The sequence below is a fragment of the Triturus cristatus genome, chromosome 5_2 (assembly GCF_964204655.1).
Source record: "Triturus cristatus chromosome 5_2, aTriCri1.1, whole genome shotgun sequence".
Classification (NCBI taxonomy): Eukaryota; Metazoa; Chordata; class Amphibia; order Caudata; family Salamandridae; genus Triturus; species Triturus cristatus.
This window is the reverse complement of record NC_140588.1, coordinates 74,296,604-74,315,760: the sequence shown is the minus strand read 5'-3', so window position 1 is coordinate 74,315,760 and position 19,157 is coordinate 74,296,604.

Sequence of the window (19,157 nt, the reverse complement as noted above, 5' to 3'; positions counted from 1 at the left end):
CTGGAGGAAGATGAGGAACACCTGTCAAGACAACTATATAAGGGGTGCAGTCAGGGGGTAGGTTTAAAATAATACCCACCTCTTGGCCCGCAGGTCCTCTATACCCTGTGTCCAAATTACTTCTTGCTTCTTGCATATTTGTCACTACCCCAGATGTTAGAGTTCTTGGGTCAATATGTCCACGTTGCCCATTGTCCACTCCCCCTCATCCAATCCTACTAGAAGACGCAGAAGACCCACATTTCCTACCTTCCGTATCAATTAGCTTGCTCCTAAAACTGGGTAACAAGGTCCGACTGTCTGCAATAAGTTGTACTTGTTGTTGATCCAATGGCGCAGAGAAGGTGCGAGGGTCTTCTTCCCTTCCTTTTTGAGTTTTCTCACTAGGTAGGGGGTTTGTTACATTCGCATCTTGAACTGATAAATGTGAACCTTGTTCCTGACGAAGTAACACAAGTTGTTCTTCAATCTTCGTCAAACGGGAGAAAATGGGTTCCAGGGCAACTTTAAAGGCCTTGCTGATGTTTTCCAAAATTGTGTCCTGATTAATCTGTGTATTTTTCCCTCCTACATTACGAGTTCTGTTTCTGCTATTTGGTGGGTGAGATTGTTTAGCACGCTTTACCCTTGGTGACTGGCCTTTCACTTTCAAATCTGCCCCTGAATCTTCAGGTCGCTTTCTTTTACCACCTACCACACTGGAGCCACCAGTTTCACCCGCGCTTGGTATGGCAATCCCATTTTTGCTAAATAAGGCAAGTGTATTGCCCTGACTAGCAATAACAATGGAGGGTGATGCTCTTTGTACAGTGTTATTCCCGTTATTAACCTCATGCAAATTTTCCATAGCATCACGATCAGGGATAAGTGGCAACACCATCGCTGTTCTGCCAATTCTTTGTTCAATGCCCCCACAGCTTTTTGTAAAAAACTTCTAAGGTCCCATCACTTGGTTTGGGTACGGGTGGAGGTTTACGTTTCCCCATATTAGTAAAAATCAATAAACACAAACAATGCTTTGCCCCCGGTATGCGACCTCAGGCAGAATTATGGCGCTCCTGTGCCCGTCAGGTCTCACAACTCCACCTCCAGAGACCGGAGGAGTCTAAGGACCAGCACTACTGTAATATCCCGGAGGCAGGGAGAATGTCTGAGTTTGTTTTCAGTTCCCCTCAATTGCCAAATTGCAATGTGCGCCACAGGGCCAATCGAGGCAGAGATAATGTCTGTGTTTGTTTTTAGTTCCCCCGCAATTGCCAATTACAATGTGCATCACATGCGCCTCTGGGCCTAGTGACGGTCTTCAGCCAGAGCCCCCAGGGTCCCCAACTTCCTCTGTTTTTGCCTCCACACGTGAAGGGCTCCGTACCCGGGTCCAACTGAACTGCTGGCCTTTCGCTGTGCTGTTTTCCCACAGCGGACCCCCTCAGGACCTACTCGCTGGACCTACTCACTGACCTCCTCACTGATTAAAGGCCAGCCGATTTCAATGCGTGCCTCAGGCCCGGCGTTCCTCCCACGCCAGGCCCAACCGGACAATCTCTGCTCTACGAGCCGCGGGCCCCACCGAGCGATGCGATGTGCTGTGTCGGCCACTGTTTGCAACCGCCGATGCATCAGAGGAGCGGGGCCCACCGCAGGCTCGCCAATCACCCCCGGCGTCCCGGCAGGCCTCCAGGCAGCACTAGCCTCCGATCCGCTTCACTCGGCAGCTCCGGTCCTCCGCGCTAGTGTCCGCCGCCACTCACCCAGCGCTCGGATTCAATGGACCACGTCTGAAGGTCTCCACTATATGCTGGTTGTAAGGATCAGAGGCAGGATTAAGTTACAAGTACAAGTCATGGAGGTAAAATATGGATCAGGTGCATTTTTTAGTAATTCCCATACTTCCGAAGCCCTCGTGTTACTAACTCAATGGTGGTATTTACATTTAAAGTAAGCACAGTATTTTCTTTTTCATTTCTATTAACCTCGGTTTTTAGGCGAGAGCGGCCACAAGCTGTTGAAGCAGCTGTGCAATGATTGTACTCTTAATATGATCTATGGATTGTAACACAATGAATTATATTGTACTATATTGTGTATCCTGTATGTCGCAAGGTCTATACTTCCTTGAACTATCTTATGATCATTTTAAATGCCAATAGAAAATTATGGAACATGAAAAAAACACGTGTTCCACCAGTAATGCCAGACTGCTCTTTGCCACACAACAAGGTCCATATCTGTGTATTGTGAAAATATTGTATGGTCAGGCCCCCCAGACATACTACCTAATATTCCACCTTGCAACAGCCGGTATTTCTAGTTGAGCATGGATGGTTTTGGGGCGATCCATCAAGTGGGGGCTGAGAACAAGGCAGAGGTCACAAAAGGTGTGCTTTCCAAATTAACTCCCATTGGAGTTTCGAACATGACTACAGCCCAAACTGCTGGACAGAAATGCACTTAATTTGGCAGAAAGGTAGATTTTCTTCCGCACAAAATGCTTCTTGTCATTTGGTGTAAATACTTTCAGTAGTTTTAAAGTTATTAAAAGAAATCCAATTTTGTTATATCTAGGGATGTGTATCTTTCGCGACGCCTAAGCGGAGGTTTGCGACCCCATGCGCCATGAGGCATGCTGTTATTAGCTGACCGCAACCTGTGTAGAAAGTTGCAGCCACCATTTTATAAATGGGGACATGGGCCCAGAGAATGAAATTTGAGGCTAAATAGTATTGAAGGGCTCAGGGTAGTGGTACCCTGACTCCATGGGTGCACTGCAGCACTATAGAGGTACCTGAGGGACATCTTATGAGTTTAATTATCCCACAAACTCTTATTTTCCATGTGGTTGGAGTCGCAGATCCATTGAGATACTCAGCATACCCCCATGTAGCATCTAGGCAGGGTCACAAAGCTTGTTGAAAATTAAAAAAAATATATAGACAGTCACTTGCACACTAATGTATGCACCACAGACCCACTTAGAGACTCACACACCCAATTACAGACCCAATAACAAACTCACACATCTTTTCACAGACCAACTCATATTCTCATGCATCTACTCACAGACCCACTCATACACTCACTCACCCTCTCAGAGACCCACTAAGACACTCAGGCACCCATCACTACCCACTATGACACTCATCCACCCACTCACAGACCCACTAAGACAGTCATGCACCCACTTACTCAGCCACTGAGAGGCTCATGCATCTAATTACAGACCTTATCAGACACCTCACTGGTGGGATATCTATCAGAAGGGCCATCTTTTACACATATAACAATTCAGGGATCTTACCTCAAGCGCCGTGCTGTGTGCCTCCCTAGAGCCCCTCCCTGATCCTGCTGACCACCCCCCTCAGTTGACCAGCACTATAATGTAATCACCAAGATACAATTGTTTGTTTATCTTTTCATATACTTTGAAGTTTGTGATTTGTTACAGGTGTACAAGCGCTAACCGTAATCTTGTCCCGGACATTCTGCAAGATATCTCTCTGTAGCTTTGTAATACCAGGATGAACATAGTAGGGACACAAGTAAAAGAATCCAAGTTATAATGAAACCTTGTGAATAAGCTGTGTTTCCATAATGATATCTGTAACTCTTGGCATATACTGTGCTTGCTGCAGCTGTGTTATTTCTGTGGTTGTTTAAAAATCAATGAAAAGATTTTGAAACAAAGATTGTGTTCTTTACTACATCATGTATTTCAAAAGTTGGTAACTGACAGAAGTCAAATCCATACTGCTTCTAGTATTCGGCATCTTTTGGATATATGTACTGGTTCATTTACATTTACTCTTAATATACAACAAGATGCACAAGAATTTCGTATCCTAATGCTTGGAGTATTGGAACATGAAGGAATACAGATTGAAAACGTATTTGGACTAAGTTACAAATGGGATCATAAATGTGAAGGGTGTTCATTTACGTGAAGAGTGTTCATTTACTTCTACCACTGAAATACAAACAGAATGGTTCATATACTTGACGATACCAGATTGCAAATCAGTACCTTTTAACAAATTGATAAAAACAGCCAATCAGGATATGAGATGTTCGCATTGTAGATCAGAGATGTTGTCTACATTATATATAGAAAGATTTGGAAAATAATTCATTTTAATGCTACAACGTTGTAGAGCAAATGGAAGGAAATTAGGAACACATTTCTTTTTTTTTAATGCAAGTCAAATATCTATTTCAGAAAAAACTTTTATAGCAGTGGCTATTATTTCCCATGATGGTCCTACTACAACATCTGGACACTATACTGAGTATTTCAAGTGTAATAAAGGATGGACACATTGCAGTAATGCACACTTGGAATTCAAACCTAGATTGCCATTTGAATTACCAAATTCATATTTGGTTTTTTTGAAGCCAAGGTTTTGAGTATATCATTCGGCCTATTTGGAAGATGTGAACAGAAAGTAGACATGAGTGCAAAATATTAGCATTTCTAATTAGTATTTGGATTATTATTTGCGGTAGTTGATATTGTATTTGGAAAGTTATGTTTAAAAGCAAATAGTTTATATATTTGTTGTCTATATTGTACCAGGTGTAAAGGAGAATCTATATTTTGGCAAATGTATTTGAGATAAATGATAGAGTTAATGTAGATGAAGGAAGTAATTAACAAAGTGTAGATAGAAAAACACATAGCTACACATATTGAAAATGATGCTCTACGCTTATTTTGTTTTTTTCTACAATCAATCTGATTGTTTTTTCCCCGCTGTTCAATGATGATACTACATTTAAATCACTGTGTATGGTAAAGTAAAGTGGAATCTGAGAACAGCAAAAAAAGGGAGACTGAAAATGATATGTAATTATAAATTTATGTTATGTTCTTAAAAATATAATATTATAATTTCTGTAATACATTGTCATTAAATAACAGTTTTTCTTCTTCTTTATAGTAGGTGCTGTTGAAGTTTGAAAAGAGTTTTAATGCTGTTTAGGAGAATACTACTCTGAAATACTTCTACTGAGTAATGTATCAAATTTACTTAAAAGGTAAGAATACATAATGTAATTTGCATGATCATGTGAAACAATGTTTAAAGTTTATGTTGTTTGTTTCTAATATAAATAATGTTGATACTTTAGACTACTTGAAAATTATCATTATGTTGCTCATGCAATCAGGCAGGCAGTCACCCTTTCATGTAGACACTACCCATGCACTTATCCATTATTTGAAGCACATGTCTTGCACTAGTAGGATAACACAGTCATTATCCTTACATTCTTACTTTCACACAGGCACTACCCATGCACTCATCCAATCACCCAGGCAGTACCCCTGCACTTATGCAATCACCCAGGCACTGCCCATGCACTCATCCAATAGCCAAGAAACTACTCTTGCATTCAACCATTCACTCAGGAAGTACCCATGTACTCATCCATTCACTCAGGCACTACTCCTGCACTCATGCAATCACCCAGGCACTATACATGCACTCACCATTCACTGAGGCACTACCCATAGACTCATCCAATCAGCCAGGCATTATCCTTGCACTCATACTTTTACTCAGGTACTTTCCTTGCACTAATGCAATCACCAAGGCACTACCCCTGCACTCATTCAATCACCCAGGCACTACCTATGTACTTATGCAATCATGCAGGCACCATTCTTGCACTCAAGCATTCACACAGGCACTATCCATGCACTCATCCATTCCTTCAAGGTCTACCCATGCACTCATCCAATGATCCAGGCATTGGCCTTGCACCCATACTGTCACTCAGGTACTTCCCATGCACTCATAGAATCCCCCAAGCACTGTCCTACAGTTATTTAATCCTCATACACTTATGTAATCATTCAGGCACTACTGCTGCACTCAAAGATTCACTCAGGCACTACGTATGCACTCATCTATTCACTGAGGCACTAACCATGCACTCATCCATTTACTCAGGCACTATGCATACACTCATCCAATGATCCAGGCATTACCCTTGCACCCATCCTTCCACTCAGGCACTACCCATATACTTATCAAATCACCCAGGCATTACTCCTCCACTTATGCAATCACCCAGGCACTATCCATGCAGTTATGCAATCACTTAGACACTACCCATGCAGTCCTGCAATGACTTAGGCACTATTCTTGCACTCAACCATTCACTCAGGCCCTACCCGTGCTCTCAGCCATTCCCTCAAGGACTTCCCATACAATCATGCAATAACTCATGCACTACCCAGGCACGCAGCTAATGACCCAGGCATTACTCTTGCATTCATCCTTTTACTCAGGCAGTACCCATGCACTGATCTAAGCACCCAGCCATTACCGTTGCAATCATAAAATCACTCTGGCACTACCCATGCACTCATCCAATCACCCAGGCATTACTCCTGCACTTATGTAATCACCCAGGCACTATCTATGCACTTATGCAATCACTTAGACACTACCCATGCAGTCATGCAATGACTAAGGCACTACTCTTACACTCAACCATTCACAGGCAGGAGGTGTACAGAAAGAAGGAAGAGAAGTGCAGAAAGAAGTAACAGAGGTGCTGAAAGAGGCAAGAGAGGTGTAGAAACAGACAGGAAAGGTGCACAAAGAGGGAAAAGGAGTGCAGAAAGGGGCAAGAGAGGTGCAGAAAGAGAAAAGAGAGGTGCAGAAAGAGGCAAGAGATCTGTAGAAAAAAGCAAGAGAGGTGCTGAAAGAGGCAAGAGAGGTGCAGAAAGAGGCAAGAGATCTCCAGAAAAAGCAAGAGAGGTGTTGAAAGAGGCAAGTGAGGTGCAGAAAGAAGCAAGAGAGGTACAGAAAGAGGCAATAGTTGTGCAGAAAGAAGCAACAGAGGTGCAGAAAGAGGCATTAGGGGTGCAGAAAGAGGAAAAACAAGTGAAGAAAGATGCAAGAGAAGTGCAGAAAGAAGCAACAGAGGTGCATAAGGAGGCACGAAGGGTGCAGAAAGAAGGAAGAGAAGTGCTGAACGAGGCACAAAGGGTGCAGAAAGAGGCAAGAGAAGTACAGAAAGAAGCAACAGAGATACAGAAAGAGTTGAGAGTGGTGCAGAAAGAGAGAAGAGAGGTGTAGAAAGAGGCAAGAGACTTGCACAATGACGGAAGAGGGATGCAGAAAGAGGCAAGAGGGTTACAGAAAGAAGCAAGAGAGGTATAGAAAGATGCAAGAGAAGTGCAGAAACAAGCAAGAGAAGTGCAGAAAGATGTAAGAGAATTGCTGAAAGAAGCAACAAAGGTGTAGAAAGAAGCAATAAAAGTGCAGAGAGAGGCAAGTGAGGTGCAGAAAGAAGCAAGAGCACTGCAGAAAGTACAAACAGAGGTGCAAAAAGAGGCACGAGGGGTACAGAAAGAGGTAGCAGAGGTGCACAAAGAGGCAAGAGCTGCACAGAAATAGGCAGGAGGGGGTGCAGAAAGAAGGAAGAGAAGTGCAGTAAGAGGCAAGTGAATTGCTGAAAGAAACAACAGTTGTAGAAAGAAGCAAGAGAAGTGTAGAAAGAGGCAATTGAGGTGCAGAAAGAACAGTGCAGAAAGAACCAACAGAGGTGCAAAAAGAGGCAAGAGAGGTGAAAAAAAGGTAGGAGGGTTGCACAAAGAGGCAAGAGAGGGACAGAAAGAGTCAGGAGGGGTGCATAAAGAAGGAAAAGAAGTGCAGAAAAACAGTGGTGTTGAAAGAGCAAGAAAGGTGTAGAAACAGGCAGGAAAGGTGCACTAAAAGGTAACTGGGTGCAGAAAGAGGCAAGAGAGGTGCAGAAAGATGAAAGAGAGGTGCAGAAAAAAGCAAGAGAAGTGCAGAAAGAAGAAAAAGAGATGTAGAAAGAAGCAATACAAGTGCATAGAGAGGCAAGTGAGGTGCAGACAGAAGCAAGAGCAGTGCATAAAGTACAAACAGAGGTGCAAAAAGAGGCAAGAGGGGTGCATAAAGAGGTAGGAGAGGTGCACAAAGAGACAAGAGCGGCACAGAAATAGGCAGGAGGGGGTGCAGAAAGAAGCAAGAGCAATGCAGAAAAAACCAAAAGAAGTGCAAAAACAGGGAAGAGGGGTGAGAAAAGGTTAGGAGGGGTGCACAAAGTGGCAAGAGAGGTACAGAAAGAGGCAGGAAGGGTGCAGAAAGAAGAAAGAGAATGTGAGAAGTTGGCCTGGTATATGCTGTCCTCTAGTTATAGTGGGCACCCTGTACCAGTCTAAACAACCCCTTATTGGTTATAGGTTAAAGACAACCTTTATTGAAAGCTATCCTAGTGGTAGCTATGGAGAGCAGCCTTCAGGCTAAGTCTTGAAGGAATGTAAAGCAGCTTGTTTTGCCAGTCTATAATCTCTTGAGTGCCTAAATGAAAGACATATATGTATTTATTTCTAAACACACCCCACTCCTAGACTCTTTATGAGGCTAGAGGTCAAAAACACATAAGTTACACTTCAAATATCACAGTAATAAGCACAAATACACGTCAGGCTCTAGGGGCGAGCCAAACCATATACTATAATAGTGGCATAAGAACCACAACTTAACTAGACACAAGGCCTAGAGCCTGTAGAATCGCTGGGACCCCAAGGAACCACCCAAGGTAGTGACTCAGGGGACACACAGGGGCCGTGTGCAGTGTGTGAACACAGCCGTGAGCTCCCGTTAGCTTCTATGGGGAAAGTCGCGGTTAGATTTTTGAAGATTAGGGACACTTAGAAATGAGTCAGGACCAAAACCTTTGGGACTTAGGAAGTTCTAGGGCCAACACCCACAGGAGCACTGGAGTACTTGTGTTAGCTCACCCAGGGAAGCCGGGTGCATGGGTGTCAAATGGTGTCGGGTCACGTCGTCGATTTCAATGGGAGCAGGCAAAGAAGTGCTTCTGCCAGGAAGATGAGAAGTGTACGAAGAGATCCAAGCCTGGATCAAAGTTGAGAAGAACTTGAAAGCAGAGGGGACAGAGTCTGGGTCACTAGCCCGTGACCAGGAAGGCGATCGACAGATGCCCACCGATGTCGGGTGATTTCAGGTGAAGAAGGTGAAGCTTGACTCTTCAGTCACGAGGACCAGGAGACATCGAGGACAACCAGGAGCTGGATTTGAGCTGTACCACAAAGGATGTCAAGTGCTGCAGCATTGGTGCCCGGATTGGACACAACAAGCCTTGGCAACAGCAACCTACATAGAAAGGAGAAAGATGCTTCAGTGCAGACCAGCAAGGTCTGAGGGACTCACCACTTGGTAGGGAGTCGGGGCACATCTGGAGCAACTAGGGAAGCCCAAGGAAAATCAAAGTTACCCCCTCAGGGACCCACCAGTTGACGGACCAGGGATCGCAAAGGGACCTCAAGTCGAAACACAATATGGCGGCTCTCGGGTCACTCGGGGTGACTAGGCAAACAATCTTCAGTGGATTCTGTGCTCGAGGTAGGGGCCACAAGTGAGCCCAAGCACGTCTTCAAGAGAAATTGAGAAGTCAATGCAATTGCAAAAGTGCACGGAGACCAGGAGTTCTGGTTCCACGCTACTCACGAGGGCTGCGTGTCTCAGCTTTGCTGGGGACTTGGGTTGCCCTCTGAGATGTCTGGAAATCCTCTTCCTGGGCTGCAAATACTTTGGAGTCTGGCAGGAGCTTCGGAGATGCAGACCAGCAAAATGCTTTGTTGGTGCCTGCCAAGCAGGGGAGTCACTCCTTGACACAAGTCTGGCCTCCTACTGCTGACCGAAACTCCAGCAGAGGAGGCCTGGACAATAGGTTTCCTGTCACAGGGAGGTGTAACCACCTCCCAGACAGGATTATGTGTATTGGGGCTGGGTGGGAGCACTCTCTGTGTGCTTTGAAGTCCTGCACTGGGGGCACATTTGGTGTCCCTGTGCATAATCCAGCTCAGACCGGTTCAGGGGCTTTCAGCCTGTGCTCTGGTATGAAACTGGACAAAGGAAATGAGTGTAGCCACCCTTCTTTCCTAACCCTCCCATAAGTAGGTCCCCAGAGCTAGTCCAACCCCTTCCTTAGGTATAAGTAAGGAACCTCTGTAACCAGAATTTTAATTTACCCTAGATGAAACTCTGACGCCAAATCTTGAACCTTTGATGCTCTGCTAAAGACCAGAGGACTGAAGAAATCTCCATTGGGGTCAAGGAGTGACTCCCCTGCTTGGCAGGCACCAAAAAAGCAATTTGCCAGTCTGCATTATCGGAGCTTCCCCCGGACTCCGAAGTATTTGCAGCCCAGGAAGAGGATTTCCAGACATCTCAGAGGCCAACCTGAGTCCCCACCAAAGCTGAGACCCCCATCCCTCGTGAGTAGCGTGAAACAGGAACCCCAGGTCACCGTGCATTTCTGCAAGTGCATTGACTTCTCATCGTCTCTTGAAGTTGTGCGTGGGCTGACTTGTAGCCCCCACCTTGAGCACTGAATTCACCAAAGATTGTTGGCCTGGTCATTCCGAGTGACCCGTGGGCTGCCATTTTGTCTTTCATCTTGAGGTGCCTTCACGATCCCTGGTCCATTGACTGGTGGGTCCTTGAGGGGGTATCTTTGAATTTCCTTGGGCTTTTCTGGTTGCTCGAGATGTATATATATAAGATATATATGTATTTATTTCTAACACACTCTACTAATCTATTTATGAGATTAGAAGTCAAGAACATATGCACAAATCAATGTTTCACAATAAATTAAGCACTTATATGGCTGGGGCCCTAGGGGCGTACCAGACCATATACTAAAAAAAGAGGTATAAGAAGAACGACTTGAGAAGGGAGAAGGCCTAAGGTCTTCAGAAGCGCTGGGGCCTCCCTAATCCACCCAAGGCAGGTAAGTAAAGGACCCACGGGAGATGCATATAGTATGAGAACACAGCCGCGGATCCCAATTGAGTTCAATGGAGCAAGTCGCGGTTGGAATTTTAAAGTTTTAGGATACTTCGGGAGAGTCTACAAGCAAGTCACTTACAGGGTAAGTAGTTCTAGAGCCAACACACACAGGAGCATTGGAGTGCACGAGTTACCTCACCCAGGGAAGCCGGGTGCATAGGTGTCTCTTGGTGTCAGGTCGCGGTGTCGTTTTCAATGGGAGCCAAAGAAGACTTGCTGCTTGTGAAGACAGAAGAAGTGTCCGGTGGAATCCAAGGCTGGATTCAGAAGAATGAAGACCTGAAAGCAGAGGAGACAGTGTTCAAAGTCACTTGCCAGTGACCCGGGCCCAGGAAGATGGAAGCCTACAGTCATCGGGTGATTTCAGGTGATCACAGGTGTCTTGACTTTTCAGCCACGAGGTCCAGGAGGTGTCGACGATGACCAGGAGCTGGATTCAAAGTGCGCACAAAGTCTGCAGCTTACTGAGGTGTCGGCAACCGGATTGGAGCCAACAAGCCTTGGCAACAGGGGAGCCCTTTGGTTCTGTAGAAAAGTCTTCAGAGGACCCACAAGCCAACAGGAAAGGGATTGCAAAGACGCCTCAGGAGGATTCACTTCACAGGAGCCCACGGTCACTCTGGAAGAGGTAGGCCTCTGATCTTCAGTGGAAATCCTGCTGGAGGCTTGGACCACACGTGGTCCAATGCACAAGTTCATAGAACATCGTGAAGAGATTGCACTCGAAAATAGTGCATTGTACCCGGGTATTGCTGTTCCTCATCACTCGTGGGGTCCACTCACCTCAGCTCTGCTGGGGACTCACGAAGGCCATTGAGAAGTCAGGAAATCCACTTCTGGGGCTGCAGGGACTTTCACGCCAGAGCAGGGGCTGGTAGCCCCTGAATTGGTTTGAGCTGGCATATGTAAATTGTAAATTGATACTTGTATAGCGCACTACTCACCCGCAAGGGTCTCAAGGCGCTTGTACGAATACCGATGTGGAACCCATCCTGGCTTTCCCTGTGAGGTGTCCACTCCTGGGCACCCCCAAGGTGGAGGCCAGGCATCCTTAGCGTTGTGGGGGCCGTTGTGGAGATTAAGCAAGCTATTGCCCAGAGTTGCATAGTGGGACTCCATGATTGGAATAGGCACCGAGGCGAGAATTGTCAGGTCCGTGGAATTTTGAGCCCAAGACCCGCCGAGGCGGGGAATTGAACCCTGGTCCCGGGCCAGACCTCCGCATCAGGGTCTGCCGCTCTAACCATTGAGCCACACTTCTCCACTGCATATGCACTACCGCTCCCCCAGTGCAGGACTTCAAAGCACTCTAGGAGTGCACTTACCCAGCCCCAATACACTAAATCCTGTCTGGAAGGTGGTGACACCTCCCTGTGACAGGATGCCTATTGTTGGGCCTCCTCCACTGTGAGTTTCAGTCAGCAGCAAGAGGGCAGCCCAGTGTCTGTGCTGGTGGCATCCATTTTGTGATGCCAGGGCTCTTTCAGGAATCTACCATGTTTCCACAGTGGGTACATATCTATCCCTCTAGAAGGGTGGGATCATACTCCCACACCAGTTACTGGTGCGTGGGTATGATTCCAAAGTGTTTGACACCAAACACAACATGTTTTGATGCAGTCATCCCAAAGTTACCATTTACCGCGAGGTTATAATGCACTTAAGAGTATATTGTTTAACCGCATCCACAAACAGCTAAAGAGAATAGACTCTGAGGGCTGCAGAGGGGCCCTGCTCAGGCAGAGGCACCCCCTCACATGTAAACCAAGCACCCTGCCCTCAGGATTGATAGGGCCTGCCTTAGGGGTGACTGATAGGTTTATATGTGTGTGTAAGGTGAGATATAGGGAACCTATACCTCAGTGAGGAGTGCTAACATTACTTCACCCAGGCTGCACCTTTTGTGGCATTTTCTTTGAGGTAAGATCATTTAAGGGGGTCACTATAGATCCATATCCCAAAACAAACCTCCTATAGTACCCAGTCAGGCCCAAGAAGGCTCTCACCTGTGTCTGGGTGGTTGGAGCTACCCATTCCATGATGGTTTGGATTTTGCTCTGTAAAGGCTGAACCTGGCCTCCACCTACACGGTGGCCCAGGTACACAACCTGACTCTGCCCTATCTGGCATTAAGTGGCCTTGATAGTGAGGCCTGATTTTTGCAGAGCCTCCAAAACATTTTTGAGGTGGACCAGGTGATCCTGCCAGGTGGAACAAAAGACAGCAATATCATCCAGATATGCTGAGCAATAAGTTTCCATACTTGTCAGAACTTTGTTCACCAACATCTGAAAAGTGGCAGGTGCATTTTTCAAACCAAAGGGCATGACCACAAGGTGGTAATACCCACCAGGGGTTGAGAATGCAGTTTTGGCCTTGGCATCCTCAGCTAACCTGATTTGCCAGTAGCCAGCTGTTAGGTCAAATGTACTTAGATATTTGGCTGAGGCCAAAGTATCAATCAGTTCATCTGCCCTGGGAATTGGATAGGCATCAGTCCTGGTGACTGCATTGAGGCCTCTGTAGTCTACACAAAACCTCATTTCTTTCTTACCACCCTGGGTATGAGGTTTGGGCACAAGGACTACTGGACTAGCCCAAGGGCTATCTGAAGGCTCAATTACACCTAGATCCAACATTTTCCGGACTTCAGTCCTGATACAGTCCATGACATGGTCAGGTTGCCTGTAGATTTTACTCTTGACAGGCAGACTGTCTCCAGGGTCCACCTCATGGGTGCACCAGGAAGTCTGACTAGGGGTCAGGCTAAACATATGTCTAAACTGTTGCAAAACTTGTCTGCACTCAGTTTGCTGATGATCAGTGAGGCTGCTTGCCAAAGCAACACCATCTACTGACCCATCATCAGGGTTCTGTGAGAGCAGGTCAGGGAGAGGGTCACTCTCCTCCTTCTGTTCCTCATCAGTTGCCATGAGCAAGCCCATGTCAGCCCTGTCAACATATGGTTTCAATCTGTTGACATGGAGCACCCTAAGGGGGCTCCTGGGAGTTTCAAGATTCACCAGATAGGTGACTTCTCCCTTTTGCTCAACAATAGTATGGGGGCCACTCCACTTGTCTTGGACAGCTGCTGGGGCCACAGGCTCCAACACCCAAACTTTCTGTCCTGGCTGGTAGACAGTCAGCACAGCCTTTTGGTCATGCCAAGTTTTTTGTAGTTCTTGGCCGGCCTCCAGGTTTTTGGTTGCCTTCTTCATGTATTCGGCCATCCTGGAGTGGAGACCAAGTACATAGTCCATCACATCCTGCTTGGGAGGTTTGAGAGGTAACTCCCAGCCCTCCTTCACCAAACATAATGGACCTCCTACAGGATGCCCAAACAGAAGTTCAAAAGGGCTGTAGCCAACCCCCTTCTGTGGAACCTCTCTGTATGCAAACAGAAGGCAGGGAAGTAATAGGTCCCATTTTCGCCTAAGCTTTTCTGGGAGGCCTTTAATCATTTCCTTTTGGGTTTTGTTGAACCTTTCAGCTAACCAGCTGCATTGTGGGTGATAGAGAGTAGTGAATTTATAGTTTACACCACACTCTTTCCACATTGCTTTTAGATACCCTGACATGAAGTTGTTATCTCTGTCAGATATAAACTCCTTTGGGAAACCCACTATGGAGAAGACTCCAATGAGGGCTCTTGCCACCACAGGGGCTGTGGTGGTCCTCAGGGGAATTGCTTCTGGGAACCTGGTGGCATGATCCACTACCACCAGATTAAACCTGTGCCCAAATGCTGTTGGAGGGTCAAGGGGACCAACAATGTCAATCCCTACCCTTTCAAAGGGTACCCCCACCACAGGTAGTGGTATCAGGGGGGCCTTTGTTGTGCCACCTGTCTTGCCACTGGCTTGGCAAGTGACACAGGAGCGACAAAACACCTTTGTGTCCTCTGACATATGTGGCCAATGAAAATGTGGAACAAGCCTGTCCAAGGTCTTGTTTTGGCCCAAGTGTCCTGCAAATGGGATGTCATGTGCTAGGGTCAAGAGGAACCCCCTAAACTTCTGAGGTATTACCAACCTACGGGTGGCTCCAGGGGTAGGGTCTCTAGCCTCAGAATATAGGAGTCCCTCATCCCAATAAATGTATGGGATCCACTAGCACTCCCAGCAGCCTCAGCAGTAGCCTGCTGTCTGAGGGGTTCGAGAGAGGGGCAGCCCCCAAGAACTCAACCTGATCAGGCTCAAGTCCCTCTGGGACAGTTCCTTTTTCAGGATCTGCTTCTCCTCCCTCAGGAGGGGAGTCTGAGATCTGAGACAGAGGGGAAGGCACTGCCTTAACCCTACTGCTCCTCCTCTTGGGTAGCATCTGGTCCATAGTTTCAGGATCTAGATCTGGTTCAGCTTTATGCATTTTGGCCAGTGACCTGGTCACAGCAAATACCTCTGCAGGTATGCCCAACATCTCAGCATGAGTCCATAACTCTACTTCAGACCAGGCTGAAGTTTCTAGATCATTGCCCAATAGACATTCGACAGGGAGGTCTGCACTGACTACAACCTTCTTAAAGCCAGTTACCCCTCCCCAGGAGAAATTCACAACTGCCAGACTATGGTTGGTCCTGACATTGCTTGCATTGGTAACCTGGTACATTTCACCCAGGATAATCTGCCCAGGGTCCACAAGATCCTCTGCCACCATGGTGACATTAGCACCTGTGTCCCTGAATGCCAAAGCCTGTTTGCCATTTATTACAGGCTGCTGTTTGTATTTGCCCAGATTACTGGGGCTCACTAGGAATGACATATCAATGTCTCCATCACAAATCAGCAATGCCTGAGTGGGTACTCTGACTAGGCCAGAGTCCACTTCAGAACCCAGGGTAAACCCTGCTACACCCTTCTTCTGATTACCACCTCCATCAGTTGCTGAACTAGGGGGAAGAGTTGCCTTGGGGTCAGGAGTGGTGGTGGTTTGGCCTTTGGACTTGGTACAGAATTTGCACCAGGGCTTCTTTTGGCCTTTCCCTTTGTTGATTTGTGAATCCCCACCAGATGCAGATTTTTGGGGCCCTTGTGAAGACTTCTGGTCTTTTGACTTATTCCAACCTTTCTCAGAGCCATTAGAATCCTGCTTCTTAGTGTCACCCCCTTGGTTCTGGGTTTTCTGCCTCACCCTGGTTCTGACCCATTTGTCTGCCTTCTTTCCCAATTCTTGGGGAGAGGTCAGATCAGAGTCCACCAGGTACTGATGCAACAACTGTTTTTGGCAATTATTAAGGATCTGTTCTCTCACGTGGCTAGGCATGAGGGAAAGCCTTGGTTCCCTAGAGGAGGTTGAGCACCCGTGCATGATTTATTGTAGGGGGGGCACATCAGGAGAGGGGAAGGCGGAGGGGGGCACACTGACATGGGGTGGGGAGGGGGGGGGCCCGCATGTGATGGATGATTATTCTCCTGGATATTGGATGGCAACGATGTATGTAAAGTATCCCTTTTGAAGGGGTATTGAGTTGATGCTCTGAAAACAATAAAAATGTTTCAAAAAAAAAAAAAAAGGATCTGTTCTATCATCATAAGATTATACAATCCCTTAAAATCAGTAACTCTACTACCAACCAGCCAACCCTCCAGAGCCTTGGTTGCACAATCTACAAAGTCAGTCCAGTCCTGAGTCTGTGCTTTCTGGGTGTCTCTGAACTTCAACCTGTACTGTTCAGTGGTTAAGCCAAACCCATCTATCAGTGCACTCTTCAGGACTTCATAATCATCAGCATCCTCTTCTCTAACAGTGAGGAGCTTGTCTATACCTTTATCAGAAAAGGAGAGCCACAAGATTGATGTCCACTGTTTCTGGGGGACCTGTTGTACTCTACAGGCCCTCTCCATAGCAGTTATCCATTTGTGGATATCATCCCCACTCTGGTAGGGAGGAACAACCTCGGACAGGTTCCTATGGTCTGGAATGTAATCTCGGACTCTAGGGACACCGTTGCTGCCACTAGGGGGTTCTAACCCCTCTTTTCTAGAAGCTCTCTGGAGCTCAAAGGCTTCTTTGTCTAATGCCAACTACTTGGCCTTAAGGGCAAATCTTGCTTCCTCATACTGCAGCAGTTTGTACATTCTGTCAGAGGAGGTTTCCCTTCTAGGAAGGTATGAGTTCCACTGCTGGACAGATTCCCTGCCAGAGTGATATGAGTGGTCAGAGTCCCTATAAAGGGGCCTAAGCCTCTACTCCACTCTGTCAGTTTTCTTAGGGAGAATTCGTCTGTCCTTTTCAGACCCCTGTGGGTCTGGCCCTTCACCACAGAGTCCAGGTCATCTTGATTTTCATCATCTGACCCAGAGACTATAGCTGACCCACCTCCTGATTCAGACCCTTTAGCTCCTAGACCTATTCTAAGATCATCTGTGGTCAACAGATCTATCAGGTGTAGTGTGGAGGGACTCTGTTCTATCCTCAGATGCCTTGCAGCACACATGGCTTTCAAGTCAAAGAAAGTCATGTCCTTGTACTGAGGTTGGGTGGATCCACTGGCTCCAGCCCTTAAGGACATTCTAGTGTTGTGCAGTATTGAACTACCTACACTAGTTTGTGGCCTACTGATCCTAGCTTGAGCTGTAGCAAGGGTGTGCTATCCCTTCACAAACAGCTCAAAGTTCAGTAGAACTTGTTGATACTAAGCTTGACTTTATATGTACCTTGAGTACCTTTAGTGGTTTTCAGTTAGTAATTCAAAAAGAGATTTTCTGGTAAAACAATGGCAAGCTGGAATCCCACACACTGCCCACCAATGTGGGAAGTTGGCCTGGCATATGCTGGTCACTAGTTAAAGTGGCCACCTTGCACCAGTCCAATTCAACTCTTATGGTAGATAGGTTTAAGACAACCTTTTAAAGAAAGCTATCCTAGTGGTAGCTGTGGAGAGCAGCCTTCAGGCTAAGTCTCAGAGGAATGTAAAGCAGCTTGTTTTACCTTATAATCTCTTGAATTACCAAATGAAAGGACACCACACAGGTATATATATAAAATATATATGTATTTATTTCTAACACACTCTACTAATCTCTTTATGAGAATAGAAGTCAAGAACATATGCACAAATCAATGTTTCACAAAAAATTAAGCACTTATATGGCTGGGGCCCTAAGGGCGTACCAGACCATATACTAAAAAAGAGGTATAAGAAGAACGACTTGAGAAGGGAGAAGGCCTAAGGTCTTCAGGAGCGCTGGGGCCTCACTAATCCACCCAAGGCAGGAAAGTAAAGGACCGACGGGAGACGCATGCAGTGTGAGAACACAGCCGCGAATCCCAATAGACTTCAATGGAGCAAGTCGCGGTTGGAATTTTAAAGTTTTAGGATACTTCGGGAGAGTCTACAAGCAAGTCACTTACATGGTAAGTAGTTCTAGAGCCAACACACACAGGAGCACCGGAGTGCACGGGTCGCCTCACCCAGGGAAGCCGGTTGCATAGGTGTCTTTTGGTTTCGGGTCACGGCGGCGTTTTCAATGCGAGCCAAAGAAGACTTGCTGCTTGTGAAGACAGAAGAAGTGTCCGGTGGAATCCAAGGCTGGATTCGGAAGAAGGCAGACCTGAAAGCAGAGGAGACAGTGTTCAAAGTCACTTGCCAGTGACCTGGGCCCAGGAAGATGGATGCCCACAGTCGTCGGGTGATTTCAGGTGATCACAGGTGTCTTGACTCTTCAGCCACGAGGTCCAGGAGGCATCAACGACAACCAGGAGCTGGATTTGGAGTGTCCCTTGAAGTCTGCAGCTTACTGAGGTGTCGGCAAGCGGATTGAAGCCAACAAGACTTGGCAACAGCAAGTTTCGTGGAAAGTGAAGAAAGTCAGCGGTGCAGACCACCAAGGTCTGAGAGACTCACCCAGCAAGTGGTGTGGCGCCGCGGGCAGGGTGACTGACTCCGGAATCTGGCGATCACGGTTCGATCCGGCGGCATATTAGCCCAGCACCATTGTGACTCTGGGCAATAGCTTCCTTAATCTTCCCGACGGCCCCCAGCGCCTAGAGACCCTTACGGGTGATTGTTCGTGCTTTACAAATGTGGATTATTATAACAAGCCTTGGCAACAGCAAGTCTTGTGGAAAGTGAAGAAAGTCAGCGGCGCAGACCAGCAAGGTCTGAGGGACGCACCCAGCAACGGTAAGTCAGGGCAGGCCTGGAGCAATCAGGGGAGCCCTTTGGTAATGTAGAAAAGTCTTCAGAGGACCCACAAGCCAACGGGCAAGGGATCGTGAAGATGCCTCAGGAGGATTCACTTCACAGGAGCCCATGGTCACTCGGGATGAGGTAGGCCTCTGATCTTTGGTGGAAATCCTGCTGGA